We start from the raw sequence: 20,003 nt of genomic DNA, 5'->3' as shown, positions 1-20,003 counted from the left end.
CAAAAACCTGGAGCCGGCCCTGATTGTGGGCCCAAGAAAACACCCCATCTCACTGGGATCAAAGATACAATGGGTACGGAAATTACCGTATTCAGACCCCTTTAAATTTTTCACTCTTTGTTTCATTGCAGCCATTTGGTAAATTCAAAAAAGTTCATTATTTTTGCCAATAATGTACACTCTGCACTCCACATCTTGATAAAAGAAAAATAGAAATCTAGAAATTTTTGCATATTTATTAAACAAGAAAAACTGAAATATCACATGGTCATAAGTATTCAGACCCTTTGCTCAGACACTCATATTTAAGTCACATGCTGTCCATTTCCTTGTGCTCCTCCTTGAGATGGTTCTACTCCTTCATTGGAGTCCAGCTGTGTGTAATTAAACGGATACGACTTGATTTGGAAAGGTGCACACCTGTCTATAGAAGACCTCACAGTGCATGTCAGACCAAATGAGAAACAAAAACCTTAAGATTAGAATCACCAGATCCATATTATACTTGTTACATAGTAAAAAAGTTTATGGTCCCCAACATTACTATAAACCTACAATCGACTCATAGTTACATATAAAGATATAACAAATCCACTTGGAGACTATTTTATATCACTTTATTTTATTAATAGAATATTTATTTTTATTTTTTTTTATTTTTCTTTTTTTATCGATACACAAGTGCAGATGGTGCTATATAAAAACAAACTGTACGTTTAAGGTGAACAACACACAGGGCAGTGTGACCTAGGATCCACACATGGCAAATTCATTAGACCAATAATATTCATGCATATGGTGGAAAAATGTTCAACATCCAGAGAGCAACATAATTATACGAGTATATACACACAGTAATATATTTGGGCCAATAAATATACAAATAAATAATTAGATAAAGTGCTTGTTTATAGTGCTTCATTACCAGTCTCATGTACTGTCATATTGCACATTTATCATATTGCACACATCCCAAATGTTATTCAAAATTGTTATCATAGATGATCCACAATCAAAATTGTGTGTATATATTACACATAGAATAGCCCAATTTCTAAACTGGTGCTCAGATCCTGAATACACTCTCCAAAATTCCACTGTAAGGGCTGCTTCTCACTTGCGACTTTCTCGCAGTAGAGCAATGCGAGAAAAACTCGCATTGAAATCGGACACATGTTAGTCAATGATTCAGCTCTCATCTGCGATTTTTTTCTCAGTCCAAATCGGACCGAGAAAAAAATCGCAGCATGCTGCTTTTTTGCGAGTTTCTCGCACCATTTGTCCCAATGATTTCCTATGGAAGGGGATTAAAAGTAGCATCACACACGCGCACCACCGTTCACATTTACGAGTGTGGCAGTAACTTCGCACATTAGATGAATGTGACAGCACATTCCCATAGGTTGATTAAATGACACATGTGTTATAGCTTTTATCTAATTAAGATGTTGCATGAAACTAGCATCGCAATCGCAACACACACGCGAGCAAAAAGCATCGCACTTGCGTTGCACTCGCACCTAACGTGAACTAAAATCAGCCGAGTATTTTTCAGCCCAGTCGGACCGATTTTACTCGCATAGATGTGTTTCCACCCTTAAACATAAAGATGGCTCATGATAACAGATTAAATGGGCAGAATACAGTGTATATGGGCAATCTCAATCAGCCCAGCAGTATCCCCATTCAACCGGGTATTCAAAACAATATGGGGAATCTCACCCCTCAAGATAAACACCTGATGTTGCCATGCCCGGTCTCTGGTCACACCGCCCGCATCCCAACGCGTTTCGCCGGAGCTTCGTCCATTTCCTTGTGATCCTCCTTGAATGGTTCTACTCCTTCATTGGAGTCCAGCTGTGTGTAATTAAAATGATAGGACTTGATTTGGAAAGGCACACACCTGTCTATATAAGACCTCACAGCGCATGTCAGACCAAATGAGAATCATGAAGTCAAAGGAACTGCCCAAGGAGCTCAGAGGCAGAATTGTGGCAAGGCACAGATTTGGCCAAGGTTACAAAAGAATTTCTGCCGTATACCAGGTTCCTAAGAGCACAGTGGCCTCCATAATCCTTAAATGGATGAAGTTTGGGACCACCAGAACTCTTCCTAGATCTGGCCGTCCAGGCAAACTGAGCAATCATGGGAGAAGAGCCTTGGTCAGAGAGGTAATGAAGAATCCCAAGATCACTGTGGCGAAGCTCCAGAGATGCAGTAGGGAGATGGGAGAAAGTTCCACAAAGTCAACTATCACTACAGCCCTCTACCAGTCGGGCCTTTATGGCAGAGTGGCCCAATTGAAGCCTCTCCTCAGTGCAAGACATGAAATCCTGCATAGAGTTTGCAAAAAAACACATGAAGAACTCCCAGACTATGAGAAATAAGATTCTCAAAGTCTGATGAGACAAAGATAGAACTTTTTGGTGATAATTCTAAGCGGTATGTGTGGAGAAAATCAGGCACTGCTCATCACCTGTCCAATACAATCCCAACAGTGAAACATGGTGGTGGCAGCATCGTGCTATGGGGGTGTTTTTCAGTTGCAGGGATAGGACGACTGGTTGCAATTGAAGGAAAGATGAATGCGGCCAAGTACAGAGATGTCCTGGAAGAAAACCTCTTCCAGAGTGCTCTGGGCTTCAGAGATGGCTGAAGGTTCACCTTCCAACAAGACAATGACCCTAAACACACAGCTAAAATAACAAAGGAGTGGCTTCAGAACAACTCTGTGACCATTCTTGACTGACCCAGCCAGAGCCCTGAACTAAACCCAATTGGCCATCTCTGGAGAGACCTGGAAATGGCTGTCCACCAACGTTCACCATCCAACTTGACAGAACTGGAGAGGATCTGCAAGGAAGAATGTCAGAGGATCCCCAATTCCAGGTGTGAAAAACTTGTTGCATTATTCCCAAGAAGACTCATGGCTGTACTAGCTCAAAAGGGTGCTTCTACTCAAAACTGAGCAAAGGGTCTGAATACTTGTGACCATATGATATTTCAGTTTTTCTTGTTAAATAAATTTGCAAAAATTTCTACATTTCTGGGGGGTTTTTTCCCCGTCAAAATGGGGTGCAGAGAGTACATTAATGAGAAAAAAAATGTTCTTTTTTTTTTAATTTATCAAATGGCTGCAATGAAACAAAGAGTGAAAAATGTAAAGGGGTCTGAATACTTTCCGTACCCCCTGTAGATGATGGCCGACACACCGCTGAGGTTTTTCTACTGCCAAAGTTCCACACATCTGATCCACTTCTGTCCGAAGAAGCCGGGAAACTGCCCTGCCTAGGGTCAGTTGGAGAGGCTACCCCAGGTGAGAGCAAGTCCTCTTCACCTTAATAAGACTATATAGTACAGTAGGTACACATGCTGGCATCTCTCCATAAGGAAATATATGTACAATCCTTTTTTGAAACCTGGGATAGTTTTGTCTCTGCTACCACAACGTATCAGGGAAAATATTAGAACCTGCTTTCAACCAACGGTATCAAAAGCAACTGCTGCTGGGAGAAACACCTACACTGTGTGCAGAATTATTAAGCAAATGAATATTTTGATCACTTCAAACTTTTTATACATGTTGTCCAACTCCAAGCTGTATAGGCTTGAGAGCCAACTACCAATTAAGTAAATCAAGTGATGTGCATCTCTGTAATGAGGAGGGGTGTGGTGTAATGACATCAACACCCTATTTAAGGTGTGCTAAATTATTAGGCAACTTCCTTTCCTTTAGGAAAAGGAGTCAGAAGAGAGATTTGACGGGCTCTGAAAAGTCCAAAATTGTGAGATGTCAACAGTCTTGAAATTGCCAAACGTTTTAAGCGTGATCACTAAACAATCAAGTGTTTCATGGCAAATAGCCAACATGGTCGCAAGAAGCGTATTGGGCAAAAAAGGCGCAAAATAACTGCCCATGAATTGAGGAAAATCAAGCGTGAAGCTACCAAGATGCCATTTGCCACCAGTTTGGCCATATTTCAGAGCTGCAATGTTACTGGAGTATCAAAAAGCACAAGGTGTGCCATACTCAGGGACATGGCCAAGGTAGAGAAGGATGAAAAACGACCACCTTTGAACAAGAAACGTAAGATAAAACGTCAAGACTGGGCCAAGAAATATCTTAAGACTGATATTTCAAAGGTTTTATGGACTGATGAAATGAGAGTGACTCTTGATGGGCCAGATGGATGGCCAGAGGCTGGATCAGTAAAGGGCAGAGAGCTTCACTCAGACTCAGATGCCAGCAAGGTGGAGGTGGGGTACTGGTATGGGCTGGTATCATCAAAGATGAACTTGTGGGACCTTTTCGGGTTGAGGATGGAGTGAAGCTCAGCTCTCAGACCTACTGCCAGTTTCTGGAAGACAACTTCTTCAAGCAGTGGTACAGGAACAAGTCGGTATCGTTCAAGAAAAAACATGATTTTCATGCAGGACAATGCTCCATCACATGCATCCATCTACTCCACAGCGTGGCTGGCCAGTAAAGGTCTAAAAGATTAAAAAAATAATGACATGGCCCCCTTGTTCACCTGATCTTAACCTCATCGAGACCCTTTGGTCCCTCATAAAATGTGAGTTCTACAGGGAGGGAAAACCGTACACCTCTCGGAACAGTATCTGGGAGGCTGTGGTGGCTGCTGCATGCAATGTTGATTGTAAACTGATCAAGTAACTGACAGAATCTATGGATGGTAGGCTGCTGAGTGTCATCATAAAGAAAGGTGGCTATATTGGTCACTAATTTTTTGGGGTTTTGTTTTTGCATGTCAAATGTTTATTTCTAAATTTTGTGCAGTTATATTGGTTTACTTGGTGAAAATAAACAAGTGAGATGGGAATATATTTGGTTTTTATTAAGTTGCCTAATAATTCTGCACAGTAATAGTTACCTGCACAAACAGATATCCTCCTAAGATAACCAAATCTAAAAAAAAACACTCCAACTTCCAAAAATATTAAGCTTTGATATTTATGAGTCTTTTGGGTTGATTGAGAATATAGTTGTTGATCAATAATAAAATAAATACTCTAAAGTACAACTTGCCTAAGGCCCTGTGCGCACTGGAAAACGGAATTTTCTTAAGAAAATTCCACAGGGTCTGAAAGATTACCGCACCCGCGGTAAAAAAATGCGGCAAACCGCACCCGAAAACCGCATGCGGTTTGCCGCGGTTTACCACAGTATTGTTCGCGGTATTGCTGCGGTTTTGCCGCGTGTGGGTTGGTACATGTGTTTTAATGCATTCAATGCAATAAAGCACATTGAAAAAAGAAAAGAAAAAAAAAAAAAGTAATTTCCTTCTGAGATAGATAGTAGATAGATAAATAGACAGATAGAAGAATAGATAGAGTGATAGATAGATAGAGTCCCTGTGAGCACACGCTGCATTTCTCCCGAGCGGTAATGTGTTGTTCACATTACCGACCGTGGGAAATGACCTGTGGTTACCTCTGCTGTCTCGTTGCGAGGCTGCATTCAGTAGTGTGTCAGTCGCCGCTGGATGCAAGTATCGCAGGACGTGGATTACGCCGGAGCTGTGTGTTTGGGAGGGGTTAATAAAGGGGTGAAGCGGGCTTTTTTGTGTTTTATTTAAAATAAAGCATTTTTCGGTGTGTGTTTTTTTCACTTTACTTACGAGTTGATCATGTCAGCTGTCTCATACACGCTGCCATGATCAAGCCTGGACTTAGTGGCGGCGATCCGACGCCATTAACTCCTTATTATATTACCCTGATTGCCACGGCATCACGGCAACAGGAAGAGCCGGGGACACTCCGGTACTGCCGCATAAGGGATGCAACAGTCCCGTGGCAGCTGCGGGCTGATATTCTCGGCTGCGGGAGAGGGGGGGACATTAACCCTGGCCCTCGCCCTCCCCAGCCTGAGAATACCGGGCCGCCGCTGTGTGTTTACCGCGGCTGGCCGTTTGATTTGTATGTGTATTCTATATGTCTGTGTGTGAGTGCGATGTGTGTGTATTCTATGTCTGTGTCTGATATGTGTGTCTTTACTCTCTGCTCCGCTTGCTCTTCCTGTCATAATGACATCACTTTCCTCCAAACCGCAGGCAGTGATGAACATTATGTCCCGAAAACGCGAAATACCAGAGGGAATAACGCAGGAAAACGCAATGAACTGCACATAATTTGCTACCTGCGTTATTCCCTGCGGGATTTCACGATTACATTGCAGTCAATGGAGTGAAATGCCGCAGCGACGTGCGGAAAAGTGTGACATGCAATTGTTTTTGCTGCGGGAATCCCGCAGCAAAACATGCAGCTGTCAAAATTCGCATAGTGCGTACAGCATTTTTTTTTTCCCATAGGTTTTGCTGGTGAATCACTGCAGAGATGTTATGAACATAACATGCAGCGAAACATGCAGCATAACCGCAGGAAATCCGCGGCAAAACCGGCAAGTGCGCACAGGGTCTTATAATTCTGCACACCGTGTATATAGAAACACCTTGAGGTGAATTGCTGTCTAACCAAAACCTTGGAAGTCTATTCTGATGACTGTGGGTCCCATACAATCTACATTGGATGACCGCAGAATCTGTATGCCTATATGGTATGTTTGAAATATGAGTCATAGTTATTGTAAATATGTTAACGCCCTCCAACCCCTTCCTCCCAGTCTTTCAGCTCAATGTACAATTGTCTCCGGTGTTGATAAAGACACAGGCCACAACCGTATAAGTGAAAGGCAATGTCATAGTAGCCCCTTAGGTTTCTCGTATGAAGTCTCCGAGATTAGTTAGATCAGAAAAGACGCCTTCCAACTATTGAGCTTTACAGATGACCGTGTAGACAACGCAGTTTTTCCCTCAGTGAAAAATAATACAGCCACTAATGTGGGATTTACAAGGGGTTTAAAATCTTCATTTGTTCCACCCATATTCCCGGGTAATAGTATTGATCTATTTCAGGAAATTGTAATGAGGGATATGAGAGCGCTGGAATACCCTGTCCTGAAAAATAATCTGTCAATTATTGAAAAATCAGCTTTAAATAAAATTAAATCTCTTAAAAATGTTGTAATAAGGAAGGCGGATAAAGGCGGAGCCACGGTCCTTATGACCACTGAATATTACTTGGAGGAATCAAAACGGCATCTAGATAATCGTAAAGTGTATCAGAAATTAGAGAATGACCCCACTAATAGGTTGAAAGAAAAATTGCGCAGCCTCTTGAATAGACAGGTAGTCGTAGGTTTCATTACAAAAAATAGGGCTGAAAAACTTTTTCCTCTGTTCCCAACTAAGCCGCACTGGTACTGGTTACCAAAAGTGCACAAGTCTGAGTTCAGGCCGCCGGGTACACCCATTGTCTCCGGTTCAGGTTCACTCACTGAGCCACTCTCAGCGTATCTCGATTGGTTGCTACATCCCTTGCTAGAAATAATCCCCTCTTTCGTGAGAGATACAGGGGATTTAGTGACACAATTAGAACAGTTTGAATGGCAGGAAACCTTTTGTTGGGCGTCATTAGATGTAGAAAGCCTATTTACTAGGATACTGCAGCAACGGGGTATTGATGTTATAATCGAGATGCTCAGAGGGTTCGGTGAAGATGAACTTTTAATAAACTTTGTGAATGAGGCATTGTCATTTGTGTTGAAACACAACACCTTTAAGTTTGGCCATTCCTGGTACCAGCAAGGCAGCGGGGTGGCAATGGGTACCCCGGTGGCTTGCACCTTCGCGAATCTTTTCCTTGCACACCTGGAAGACAATCTTGTATACAACCTTGACAATCCCTATATAAAACACATAAAAAAGTATATGCGTTTTGTCGACGACGTACTGATAGTGTGGGACGAGGACAGAATTCAATTCGAATCCTTTGTGGCATATTTAAATTTGAACAATAACTACAATATGTTATTTACACATTTTTTTGGTGATAAAATTATAGAGTTCCTAGATGTGAAATTAACAGCCCAGGATGGGAAAATCACACGGGAACTCTATAGGAAACCCACCACGGTAAATACATTGTTACATCACGATAGTGTCCACCCGGGACATGTCTTGAAATCTGTCCCCTTCAGTCAATTTTTAAGGTTGAATAGGGTTACCAACAATCCCGATACACTGCACAATCTGACATTAGACCTTAGGCAGCGTTTCTCAGAAAGGGGTTATCCCTTGAATTTGATCAATTCAATGCAAAAACAAGCTGAATATAAAATTCAATCTGAAAAAAATTCCCTCAGTAAAAACCTGGTCAGCACACATGCCAAAAAATGAAATCCTTTTGTGTTTAATTTTAAATATGGTCCGATGGACTGTATGATCAAAACAATCATAAATAAAAACTGGCATATCATTGAAGGGGTGACAGAACTCAGAGAAATGGCCCTTAATAAGCCATTAGTGACACACAGAAGATGTAAGAATATTGGCGATATTATAGTAAAAAAAACTATATATACCTCCCAAAACCTGGTTACACCAAGACGGTCCTGTAGGTAATTATAGATGTGGAAACTGCTTTTTGCAGCTTTCACATGACGGGCAGAGCCTTTAAAATTGGTGGCCATTCACATTATGTGAGACATTTGATTACCTGCAGGACCAAAACGGCTGTTTATGTGATTTTCTGTCCTTGCCAATATTTTTACATCGGAAAGACTCGTATACAACCAACTTGTATTGAGAGTCACAGAGAACACAGGAATTCCATTGGTAGTGGAATAGGGGCAACAAGGTTAATTAACCACATAAATGAATATCACAATTCTGACTGTAATTTCTTGTCCTTTGCAGGCATCGATTTGATTGAGCCCTCTGCTAGAGGAGGCGACACTCATAAAACGTTACTCAAGAGGGAAGCTGAATATATCATGAGATTTAACGCAACAGGCCCGTTAGGGTTAAATGAAAAAAATGATCTAAGTGTGTTTCTAGGCTGAGTTGCTAAACACTTGTCTTGTCTTTATATATATTTTTTATACATATGTATATCTTTGCTACAAATTGTTGCTATTTTTTCAAGATCTGTTTCTATATTTTGTTTTAATTGTTTGACATCAGCCAGATGTTGTTTGTGGATAAAACGGACATTATGTCATACCTAATCAGACCAGCTGAAGCACTGGACAAGTGCGAAACGGCTGTCGTCTGACACATACGGCGTGTACTCCCTCCCCCACCAGCCCTCTCCACACATGTAACCTCCACCTCGCACAGCAAAGATCCGGTGAGTGCTATATTTTTTTCACTTTCTTGTACTGGATGGCATCTGATCTTCATATATATGCACCCCGGAGCTATACTGATTTCAGCCTTCAAGCACGAGACTTTTTCTAAAATGGATATAGTGGATGCTGAGTAGTGCCCTGGATCCTCTCTCTCATATTGTTGAAAGTACAATTGTTTCTGTTGTGAATGTCATCCGACTGGGTACTAGTGTGCAGCTCACTCTGGTAGCCAGGAATGGTAATGAAGCAAAGTTTGAATCTGTGATTCAGACAGGTGATGGAATTAATTGGGAATCCAGGAAATCCTATTGCAAATCAGCCTAGTTTATTTAGGAGAGCATTTTGTGCCTTGCGGTCGCCGGTGATAAATGTTCCTGCCTGCTTCTGAAGATGACTGGGAGTTTTCCCTTCTGTTTTTCCAATTTATTTGGTGTCTGAATCTACTCCAGATAAGTTTACTGTTTCTGTGCTTAATTGCTGAATTTGCACCTAAGAGTGTTTCTGCATATTCCATTTGGTTCTGTGTTTGGTTTCTTATATGTGAGGATCTGCTTTTGTGAGCAGGGCAGTCCCTCCAGCAAGAAGGGGAGCTTGCTCCCTGGTCAGTTTTGGATTATTTGCACTTTAGAATATTACTTGTTCTGTGATTTTGTTTCTTCCCATTATATCTGCAGTTCTGTTTAAAGTGTCAAGCACAAGAGTACCTGATATGGTGGGGGAGCGTCTCAGTGTAGTCTCAGTATTTTTTATTATCAATCAGTTATTTGTCCTGTCCTATCTAGTTAGTCGGGCCTCACCTTTGCTAATCTATATTTTCTGTGTATTGTGTTTTCTTACATCACCGTTGTTGCATGTTGGGGGCTTGCTGTTTGTTTGGGGATTATTCCGAGGCAAGTTAGGATTCCTCATTTCTATCTTTGAGGTGTAGCTAGTTTCTCAGGCAGTGACGAGGTGTCTAGGTGTGTTAGGAACATCCCACTGCTACTTCTAGTGTTGTCTGATATAGAGGGGATTGCGGTCAGCTCAGTTTCCAACTACTCTTGTGGTTTTGTTTTTTCCTTATTAATGGAATTTTTTGCGATCGTCCACGGTTACCAGATCATAACATATTTCACTTGAAGTATAAGTTTTGCCATTTAACTTTACATGCCACGATATTCTGTATGGAGCGAAGTTTACAGCTTTGTCACATGTATGTTTTTTTCTGTATGTTTATTTGAAGAAGTACCGTATTTTTCACTTTATAAGACGCACCTGATTATAAGACGCACCCCCAAATTTGGTGAAGGAAAAGAGATTTTTTTTTTTTCATGTTAAATGGGGTCCATCTTATAATGCCAGTGTCTGTCTAACAAATCATATAGGGTATATGTCTCTCATAGCCCCCCATCCTAAAATTAGCCCCCTTAATCTGGATATGGCCCCCTTATATTGAATATAGCCCCCTTGTGCTGGCACACGTCCCCCAGTGATGCCACATGTCCCCTATTGATTGCACACATCCCCTATTTATGGCACATGTCCCCCTGTGCTGGCACGCATCCCCTATTGCTGGCAGCCTGGCACAAGTCTCCTATTGCTGGCACACGTCTCCTATAGCTGGCACACGTCCCCTACAGGTGGCACAGCTCTCCTATGGATGGTACGCGTCCCCCTGTGCTGCCCATGGCCCCCTATGGATGGCACACGTCCCCCTGTGCTGCCTATGGCCCCCTATGGATTGCACACGTTCCCCTGTGCTGCCTATGGCCCCCTATGGATTGCACACGTTCCCCTGTGCTGCCTATAGCCACCTATGGATTGCACATGTTCCCCTGTGCTGCCTATGGCCCCCTATGGATTGCACACGTTCACCTGTGCTGCCTATGGCCCCCTATGGATTGCACACGTTCCCCTGTGCTGCCTACGGCACCCTATAGATTGCACACATCCCCCTGTGCTGCCCATGGCCCCTATAAATCACACAAGTCTCCCTGTGTTAGATATCGCCCCCATGCTGCTGCCCATAGTAAAATAAAACACTCTTTCCTTACCTTCTCAGTGCTGTCCTCCCTCCTGTCTCCCTCTGTGCTTCTGCTCCTCCTCCACTTCCTGGTTCTCGGTGCCGGTCATGTGATTGGCACAGCAAAGTGATATCATCTCTGCGTGCCTGATCACACCTTTCACCTGCCCCCAGCAGCGCTCCAGAGCTGCCCCCACCTCCCCTCCCCACTCCCCTACAGTGTGTATATATTATATATATTATATACAACCCCCCCCTGTATATTCGGATTATAAGACGCACCCCCTACTTTCCCTCAAAGTTTGGGGGAACTAAAGTGCGTCTTATAAAGCAAAAAATACGGTAAATAAAAACAGTGATAAAAAAAAGTATTTTACATAGAGAAGATCAAAGAACTCAGTGAACACCCCAAATAGAGTACAAGGGACCGCTGAACAGAAAGAGAACAGAAAAATCAATAATTAGATGCAAAAAGTTTTATTAATAATTATAAAAGTGAACAAGACTGACAGACAGTGAATGCAACTACGATGGAAAAGATTGCCAGACACAGTATTGCACCAAAACAAGCCACCAGATGGTAACAGAAACTGCTAATCCAAAAGGTACAGTGTAAATGCACAGGTTGAAAGAGGGGGGCTGAAAACTATACCTGATAAGTACATAAAATCAAATCACCCCACACATGCAAACCTCACGTAGAGGCATTGTTAACTTGGGACATAATATGCAGCAGTCGCATAGCCAAGTCAGGTGGCAGGGTAAATGCATCGATGCGCGTTTCACCAGGCATGGCTTCGTCATGGTGAAATATTTAGGATTGTTCTAGGCATTCCACGTTCTGACGTACTGTATGCAATGACCAATAAACATTTCCTCCTTATAAATTACTTTTCTAAGGTGCTTTCCCATTTTGACTAGTGACTTAACATTGATTATACCTTAACTTTTATTGTCATTTTCTTGTACAATTCAGCAATAAAATAATTTGATAAAATATGAAGTGGCTGGAAGATTTTTTTAAAATGAAAAAGTTGTGGGTGGGTGAAGTAAAGAGATCAGCATCTGAGAGAAGGAAGGCAGGGGTACTCGTACTAATACCCAAAAATATAGCATATAACGTTAAAAAAGTAGAAAAAAACCTGGAGGGCAGATGGGTGGAGGTCACGCTGGTGGGGGCTGAGGGTACATTGACTATGCACTATATAAATGCTCCAAATACTGACCAGAAGCTATCCTACACTAAACTTCAAGATAAATTTATACAGGGGAAGGTCCAAAAAATAATAGTGGGCGAAGACTGCAATGTTGTATACTCAATGATGGAATATAGGAAGGAGGCTGGAAGAGAGAACAGGAGTCGTGGAGATAGGCCAACACTACTAACGGAACTACTGATGGATTCAAACTTTGCAGACGTTTGGAGAAAGAAATATCTGAATGAAAGAATATTCATTTTACTCTCATCCTCACTAAACATGGTCCAGAATCGATTACTTACTGACAAGTAGAGACTTAATACACAGGTGCAGAGGGGCCAAGATGGAGGACATGGTAATATCAGACCATGCACCTATTTCACTTCGCACTGACTACATATGGAGATTCCCTGCTTTTTTACTCAGACCAGCAGTTCATAAAGGTGATGCAGGAGTGGTGGAGAAATTATGAATATCATAATGAGTCAGAGGGAATGAAGCCGCAGCTTTATTGGGAAGAGGGGAAGGCGGTAATGAGAGGCAAAAAAATAGCGCGAGTGTTTAGGCTTAAAAAACACCAAAACAGGTGAATGAGAAGTTCGATAGAACGAGCTCCCAACTGCGTGAAGCTTATACTAGGTTTTTGAGAGAGCCCTCAAACAAAAACAGTGGAACCAGGCAAAAAGAAATTTTGAGGTATGAGTGGAAAAACGGGAGCTAATGAGAAAAATCACAAATGGACATAGATCTAAGGTGGGAAAATTATTAGCTAATCTTGCCAAAAGGGAAGAAGCTCAGAAATAACATCTTAAAAATAAAAAAGAAAGACGGGAATGTTATCACTAATCCGGTAGAGATAGTTATTAAAGAACTGCAAAAATATTACTCAGAGCTTTATAGAGAAAAAGACCAGGAGGTGTAAGCTTTTTGGAGAGGATAAAGATCCCTAAAATAACTAGATATTTTAAAGAGAAATGTTTCGGAAGAAGAGGTCCAGTCGGTCATAAAATCTTTACCTACGGGCAAATCGCCGGGACTGGAAGGATATACAGGGATTTCTATAACGCCACAGCCCAACAGGTAACCCCCATTTTAACAAGATGGTACAATGAATTACTTTAGGGGAACACACTATTAGAAGGCAAGAATATAGTGTTGAGGAGGGCCATTGGATTAAACTTAATTAACCTTGAGACATAGGGGATTGTGGGAAAATGTCCAATGACATTGTTTCTCCTCACAGAAGTCAGTTCAGATATATCATTGTGTGACACACATTTAAGATGGTCGCCACTTCCTGTTCTCTACACCCTGCCCTGGTATGCCAGGAATGTCCAGATGTAAGAAGATCACCATATAAGGAGAAGAACCACTGGCCAACCTAGCGGACCAACCCATTGATGACCTCACGGACCAACCCACTGACCGGCCCACGAATCAGTCCATGGACCAACACACTGACCAATGAACACATTCGAGCATGCCCACTGTAGTGCCGACCAGGGCCCTTTTTCCTAGTTTATATAAGTCGATGCTCTGTTGAAATAAACTCTCTTGGAGCGGTGCCATACTCTGATCAATGAGAGGCTTACATCTGACTATTTGTCTGGTGTCAATTCTTTCGTGCATGCACTTGATCCACATCAATTAGGTCAGGAGCAGGCACTAGTGAACATTTCAAAGTGTTAACCCTAACAATAGCACATATTAATTTAATAGCAAAAGATGAGAAAGACCCGGGAGATCCTGCATCTTTTAGGCCAATCTCAAAAAATCATGGTGAACCATCTGGCAGAGGTGCTGCCGGCAATAATAATCCCGAAGCAGGTGGGATTCATTAAGGGAAGAAGTGCAGTTACAAATATCAGGCACACATTATTGGCAATCCATGTGGTGGGCAAGGAGGTTAATGGGAGGTGTGAGCCTGCGTTGGTTACCCTGGATGTGGTGGAGAAGGCATTCGACATTGTAAAATGGAGATGGATGGAGCAGGTGCTGGATAAAGTGGGACTAAAGGGTTTGTTTGTAAACTACATAAAAACGATCTACACTAATCCCTTGGCAAGAATACAAATACCGGGACATTTGTTGGATACCTTCTCACTGCAAAAGGGAACACGCCAGGGGTGCCCATTATCGCCATTACTTTTTTACCTATCATTGGAGCCACTGGCATTGTAGTTGGAGCAGCACGAGTCCAGGAGCCACTCAAGGGGATAGCAAAAGGAATTAAAGATCTGAAAACGGCTTTTTATTGTGGATGACATCATAGTATATATGGATGAAGTAGATCGAGATTTACCTTTACCTGGTACTGGCCTATTTTGGGAAGTTCGAGGCGTTCTTAAAGTTCGCATTAAACACAGCAAAATGTGAAATTCTTCACCTTAGGGACAAAGATAAGACAAGCAGTGGAGCGGAAAATGTTAATGGTATTCCGCTGGCTAAAACAAGAATAAAGTACTTAGGAATCAGATTAGGACGGAAAACAGACTTTGTATACAATTTGAATTTCCTACCTGTCATAGCTAAAATAGGGGCGGAATTGGAAAGTGGGCAGAACCTGCCCCTAAAAATCTTGGGTAGAATACACTTATTAAAAATGATGAGCTTTTTTTAAACTTTTATATCCCCTGCAAAAAAAATCCCAAAGTGCTGCAAAAACACACTGATGTTAAAAAAAAAAAATCAACACAGATATTAGAAAATTTATTTGGAAGGGATGAAGTCCTTGCATAAAATTACAAACACTTATGAGGGTTAGAGAAGAAGGTGGTACAAATCTGCCAGATGTGAGAGGCTATACCGTATGTTTCATTTTAGAAGACGCACTGGATTATAAGAAGCAATCCAAATTTAGAGGAGTAAAATAGGAAAACAAATGTAATGTTAAAGAGGGTCCGTCTTATAACCTAGTGGGTCCTAATCCTAATGTTCAACGGGGCTTGGAGGAGGGAGTGATGTGGCTCAGGAGGGTCAGTGATGTTGCGGCTTGGGGGTGTAGCGGTGGGCGCATTTGAATCCCCATGTATGGTTTACCAGGGCGACGGTGGTGGAGCAGTGTCTTAGGAGGCAAGGTCACAAGACGCGCTCGGGGGTGTCGCAGCAGCCGCCATTGATCTGCGGGCTGGCAGGAGGTCTGCGGAAGTGTCTCGACGGCAGGTGCATTGAGCCGACTGCTGGCTCCATTGAATTGCATGTGGTTGACGAGATGGACTTCAAGAAAATGGCCAAGGAGGCAGCGCATGAGCAGATAGAACTGTTGAGTCCATTTTCTTGAAGTTCATTGCATTAATCTGTGCAAACGCCGCTTCCGCGGCCATTTTCTTGAAGTTCATCGCATGAACCACAGGCGATTCAATTGAGCCAGCAGTCAGCTCAATGCACCCGCCGCCGAGACACCCTCGCAGCCCGCCCGCTGATCAATGCCGCCCGCTGCGACACCCCCGCAACTATCGGCACCTCGGTAAGCTATATCCGTTTTGGAGGACGTCTTCCAAAACAAAAAAAATGGTAATCTATTGTGTATAGGTAGGCATATAACAGATTGTCTAAAAAACACCAGTTTATACTCAGACATGGGACATAATTTCACTACTACATACCCCTCAGGGTCTCCTCCCCTCCAAGATTAAACACACGGTAATATTCAAGGACACAATTGTGGCATGGAAAGAACTTGTGACGAAATTAAAATTGTCTTGGAGAATTTCTAAATACCTGCCACTATGGTGCAACCCCACCTTTGCAAATATTGGTGAAAATAGTTTGTTGCAAGAGTGAAGAAGAAAGGGGATCCACATGGTGGCACACTTAGTAAATAATGAGGAGCATAGATAGTTGAGAAAGGAAGAGATAATGGTATGGAAAACATTCTTTTCCGATCAACGGATAAACCTACGATTACAACACTATACAAAGAGTTTAGGGAGATGTGTACTTTAAAAGACCCGGACCTAATTTTCAGTAGTTGGGTAAAGCAGGCGGCACAGGTATCGAGATTGGAGAGAATATAGTAAGTGGGTGGAGAGCCTTAAGGAAAAGCAGTTTAAGTGAGGTGTGGAGAAACTCACAGTTTCGTATTATGCATAGAGCAGTCATAGCTTTTAACATCCCAATCTTGGCAGCTATGACAGATCGGAAAATCCACTGTCCAAAATGTAAGCTTAGGGATGCAGATATTTTACATTGGCTTTGGGAATGTGCATCAGTGAGGGGGCTATGGGACAGTGTGAGACGAATAATGAACAAATTATGGAAGAAGAATTTACCCTTAGGCTGGAAACACACTTATGCGTGTAAAATCGGTCCGAGTAGCAGGAAAAAAAGTCGGCCAATTTTAGTTCACTAGTCATCAGTGTACTGTCAGTATGCTGTCAGTGTGCAATCAGTTTTTACCCTCAGCAGCAGAAGGATTTACATTGTTCTCTGCTACATGCGTGAAATCTATTGTGAAAAACGCATGTCACTAGGATGGTCCGTATGCACCCATAGACTTGCATTGGAGAGACTCGTGCAAGATACTCACCAAAACGCAGCATGCTGTGATTTTTTTTTCTCAGACCGATTTGGAGTGAGAAAAAAAAATCACAGATGAGAGCTGAATCATTGAATAACCTGTGTCCGAGTGCAATGCGAGATTTTCTCGCATTGCACTACTGTGAGAAAATCGCAAGTGAGAAGCCGGCCTTAAAGGGACTGTATCGTGTTTTTTTATTTTTGTATTAAAAATAGTGATTCTGAAATCAAGTATTTTTAATGCAAAATGAAAATCGTAGCTTATTTACTTTGTCTGTTATTCTAATTTTACTGTATGCACTGGGTGCCATGTTACATTTGTTGTGTGTGTAACGACAGTTACACACTCCTTTATGGCAGCCCCTGTGCATAGAGAATAGTGGTCGCTATCCGACCCTATGTGTAACGTTACAGTGGGCGTATGCTGTGACCTGGATGCGCCCCCTGGGCTGTCCAGATCACAGCAGATGGAGGAAAGCAAGCGCCATTTTTGTGGAGATTCAAGCCATGCGTTTTTCTCCACTTTACACCTGTCAACCGCCGGGATGTGAGTCCTGGCCGCCTCCCCTCCCCCCGTTACCGATGACACCCCCTCCCTCACTCCCTCTGTTCTCACCAGCCCCCGCCCCCTGCCGTTACCGTCTGTAATGAAAGCCACTCCCTCCGCTGTCCCCAGCCCCGTTCTGGCGGCCGCTGGTGTGTGTGTGTCCTCCCTCTGCTCTCACCAGCCCCCTGCCGTTACCGTCTGTAATGAAAGCCCCTCCCTCCGCTATCCCCGTCCACGTTCGTGTGTGTGTGTGTGTGTTAAGCGGGCTTTACACGAGACGATAGATTGTGCGATATGTCGTTGGTCACGGTTTTCGTGACGCACATCCGGCATACCGCACGACGTGGTTTCATGTGACACCTCCTAGCGATGCAGTATCGCTCACAAATCGTGAGTCGTGTACTCGTCGCTAGGTTTCATAAAATTGTTTAATTAAAATGGCGGCGGTAGTTCATAGTTTCCGTGGCATCACACGTTGCTCCATGTGACACCACGGGAACGATGAACAGCAGCTTTACCTGCCTCCCGCGGCACCCGACGGCTTAATGGAAGGAAGGAGGTGGGCGGGATGTTTACATCCCGCTCATCTCCGCCCCTCCGCTTCTATTGGCCGCCTGCCGTGTGACGTCACTGTGACGCCGAACGTCCTGCCCACTAAAGGAAGTGGATGTTCGTCGCCCACAGCGAGGTCGTCCGGAAGGTAAGTACGTGTGACGGGGGTTAAATGAGTTTGTGTGCCATGGGCAACTAATTGCCCGTGACGCAAAAACGACGGGGGCGGGTACGATCGATTGTGCTATCGCACAATCTATCGTCTCGTGTAAAGCAGGCTTTACAGTGCCAACTACAGAGCCACCATACAGTGATAACTACTGAGCCACCATACAGAGCCACCGTACAGTGCTAACTACTGAGCCACCATACAGAGCCACCATACAGTGCCAACTACTGAGCCACCGTACAGTGCTAACTACTGAGCCACCATACAGAGCCAACTACTGAGCCACCGTACAGTGCCAACTACTGAGCCACCATACAGTGCCACCATACAGTGCCAACTACTGAGCCACCATACAGTGCCAACTACAAAGCCACCGTACAGTGCCAACTACTGAGCCAACATACAGAGCAACCATACAGTGCCAACTACTGAACCACCGTACAGAGCCACCATACAGAGCCACCATACAGAGCTAACTACAGAGCCACCATACAGAGCCACCATACAGTGCTAACTACAGAGCCACCATACAGAGCCACCATACAGTGCCAACTACTGAGCCACCGTACAGTGCTAACTACTGAGCCACCATACAGTGCCAACTACTGAGCCACCGTACAGAGCCACCGTACAGTGCTAACAACTGAGCCACCATACAGAGCCACCATACAGAGCCACCATACAGAGCCACCATACAGTGCCAACTACTGAGCCACCGTACAGTGCCAACTACTGAGCCACCATACAGAGCCACCGTACAGTGCTAACTACTGAGCCACCATACAGAGCCAACTACTGAGCCACCGTACAGTGCCAACTACTGAGCCACCATACAGTGCCAACTACTGAGCCACCATACAGTGCCACCATACAGTGCCAACTACTGAGCCACCGTACAGTGCCAACTACTGAGCCACAATACAGTGCCAACTACTGAGCCACCGTACAGTGCTAACTACTGAGCCACCATACAGAGCAACCATACAGTGCCAACTACAGAGCCACCATACAGTGCCAACTACTGAGCCACCATACAGTGCTAACTACTGAGCCACCATACAGTGCCAACTACTGAGCCACCATACAGTGCCAACTACTGAGCCACCATACAGAGCCACCATACAGTGCTAACTACTGAGCCACCATACAGGGCCACCATACAGAGCCACCATACAGTGCCAACTACTGAGCCACCATACAGAGCCAACTACTGAGCCACCGTACAGTGCCAACTACTGAGCCACCATACAGTGCCACCATACAGTGTCAACTACTGAGCCACCGTACAGTGCCAACTACTGAGCCACCATACAGTGCCAACTACTGAGCCACCGTACAGTGCTAACTACTGAGCCACCATACAGAGCAACCATACAGTGCCAACTACAGAGCCACCATACAGTGCCAACTACTGAGCCGCCATACAGTACTAACTACTGAGCCACCATACAGTGCCAACTACTGAGCCACCATACAGTGATAACTACTGAGCCACCATACAGTGATAACTACTGAGCCACCATACAGAGCCACTCTACAGTGCTAACTACTGAGCCACCATACAGGGCCACCATACAGAGCCACCATACAGTGCCAACTACTGAGCCACAATACAGAGCCAACTACTGAGCCACCGTACAGTGCCAACGACTGAGCCACCATACAGTGCCACCATACAGTGCCAACTACTGAGCCACCGTACAGTGCCAACTACTGAGCCACCATACAGTGCCACCATACAGAGCAACCATACAGTGCCAACTACAGAGCCACCGTACAGTGCCAACTACTGAGCCACCGTACAGTGC

The 20,003-nt window shown here is 43.7% G+C and overlaps 1 long non-coding RNA gene across 1 annotated transcript in view; it reads right to left on the bottom strand.

The window, feature by feature from the left end:
* Positions 1-273: 273 nt before the first annotated feature.
* LOC142312409 (uncharacterized) overlaps positions 274-20,003 on the bottom strand; it is a 46,143-nt gene continuing 26,413 nt past the window's right edge. Inside the window, exon 3 of the long non-coding RNA XR_012754378.1 lies at positions 274-424. This is a non-coding gene — a long non-coding RNA (uncharacterized LOC142312409). The remainder of the gene's footprint in view (positions 425-20,003) is intronic.

Source organism: Anomaloglossus baeobatrachus, chromosome 5 (assembly GCF_048569485.1).
Source record: "Anomaloglossus baeobatrachus isolate aAnoBae1 chromosome 5, aAnoBae1.hap1, whole genome shotgun sequence".
Classification (NCBI taxonomy): domain Eukaryota; kingdom Metazoa; phylum Chordata; class Amphibia; order Anura; family Aromobatidae; genus Anomaloglossus; species Anomaloglossus baeobatrachus.
This window is presented reverse-complemented; position numbering and strand designations above follow the sequence as displayed.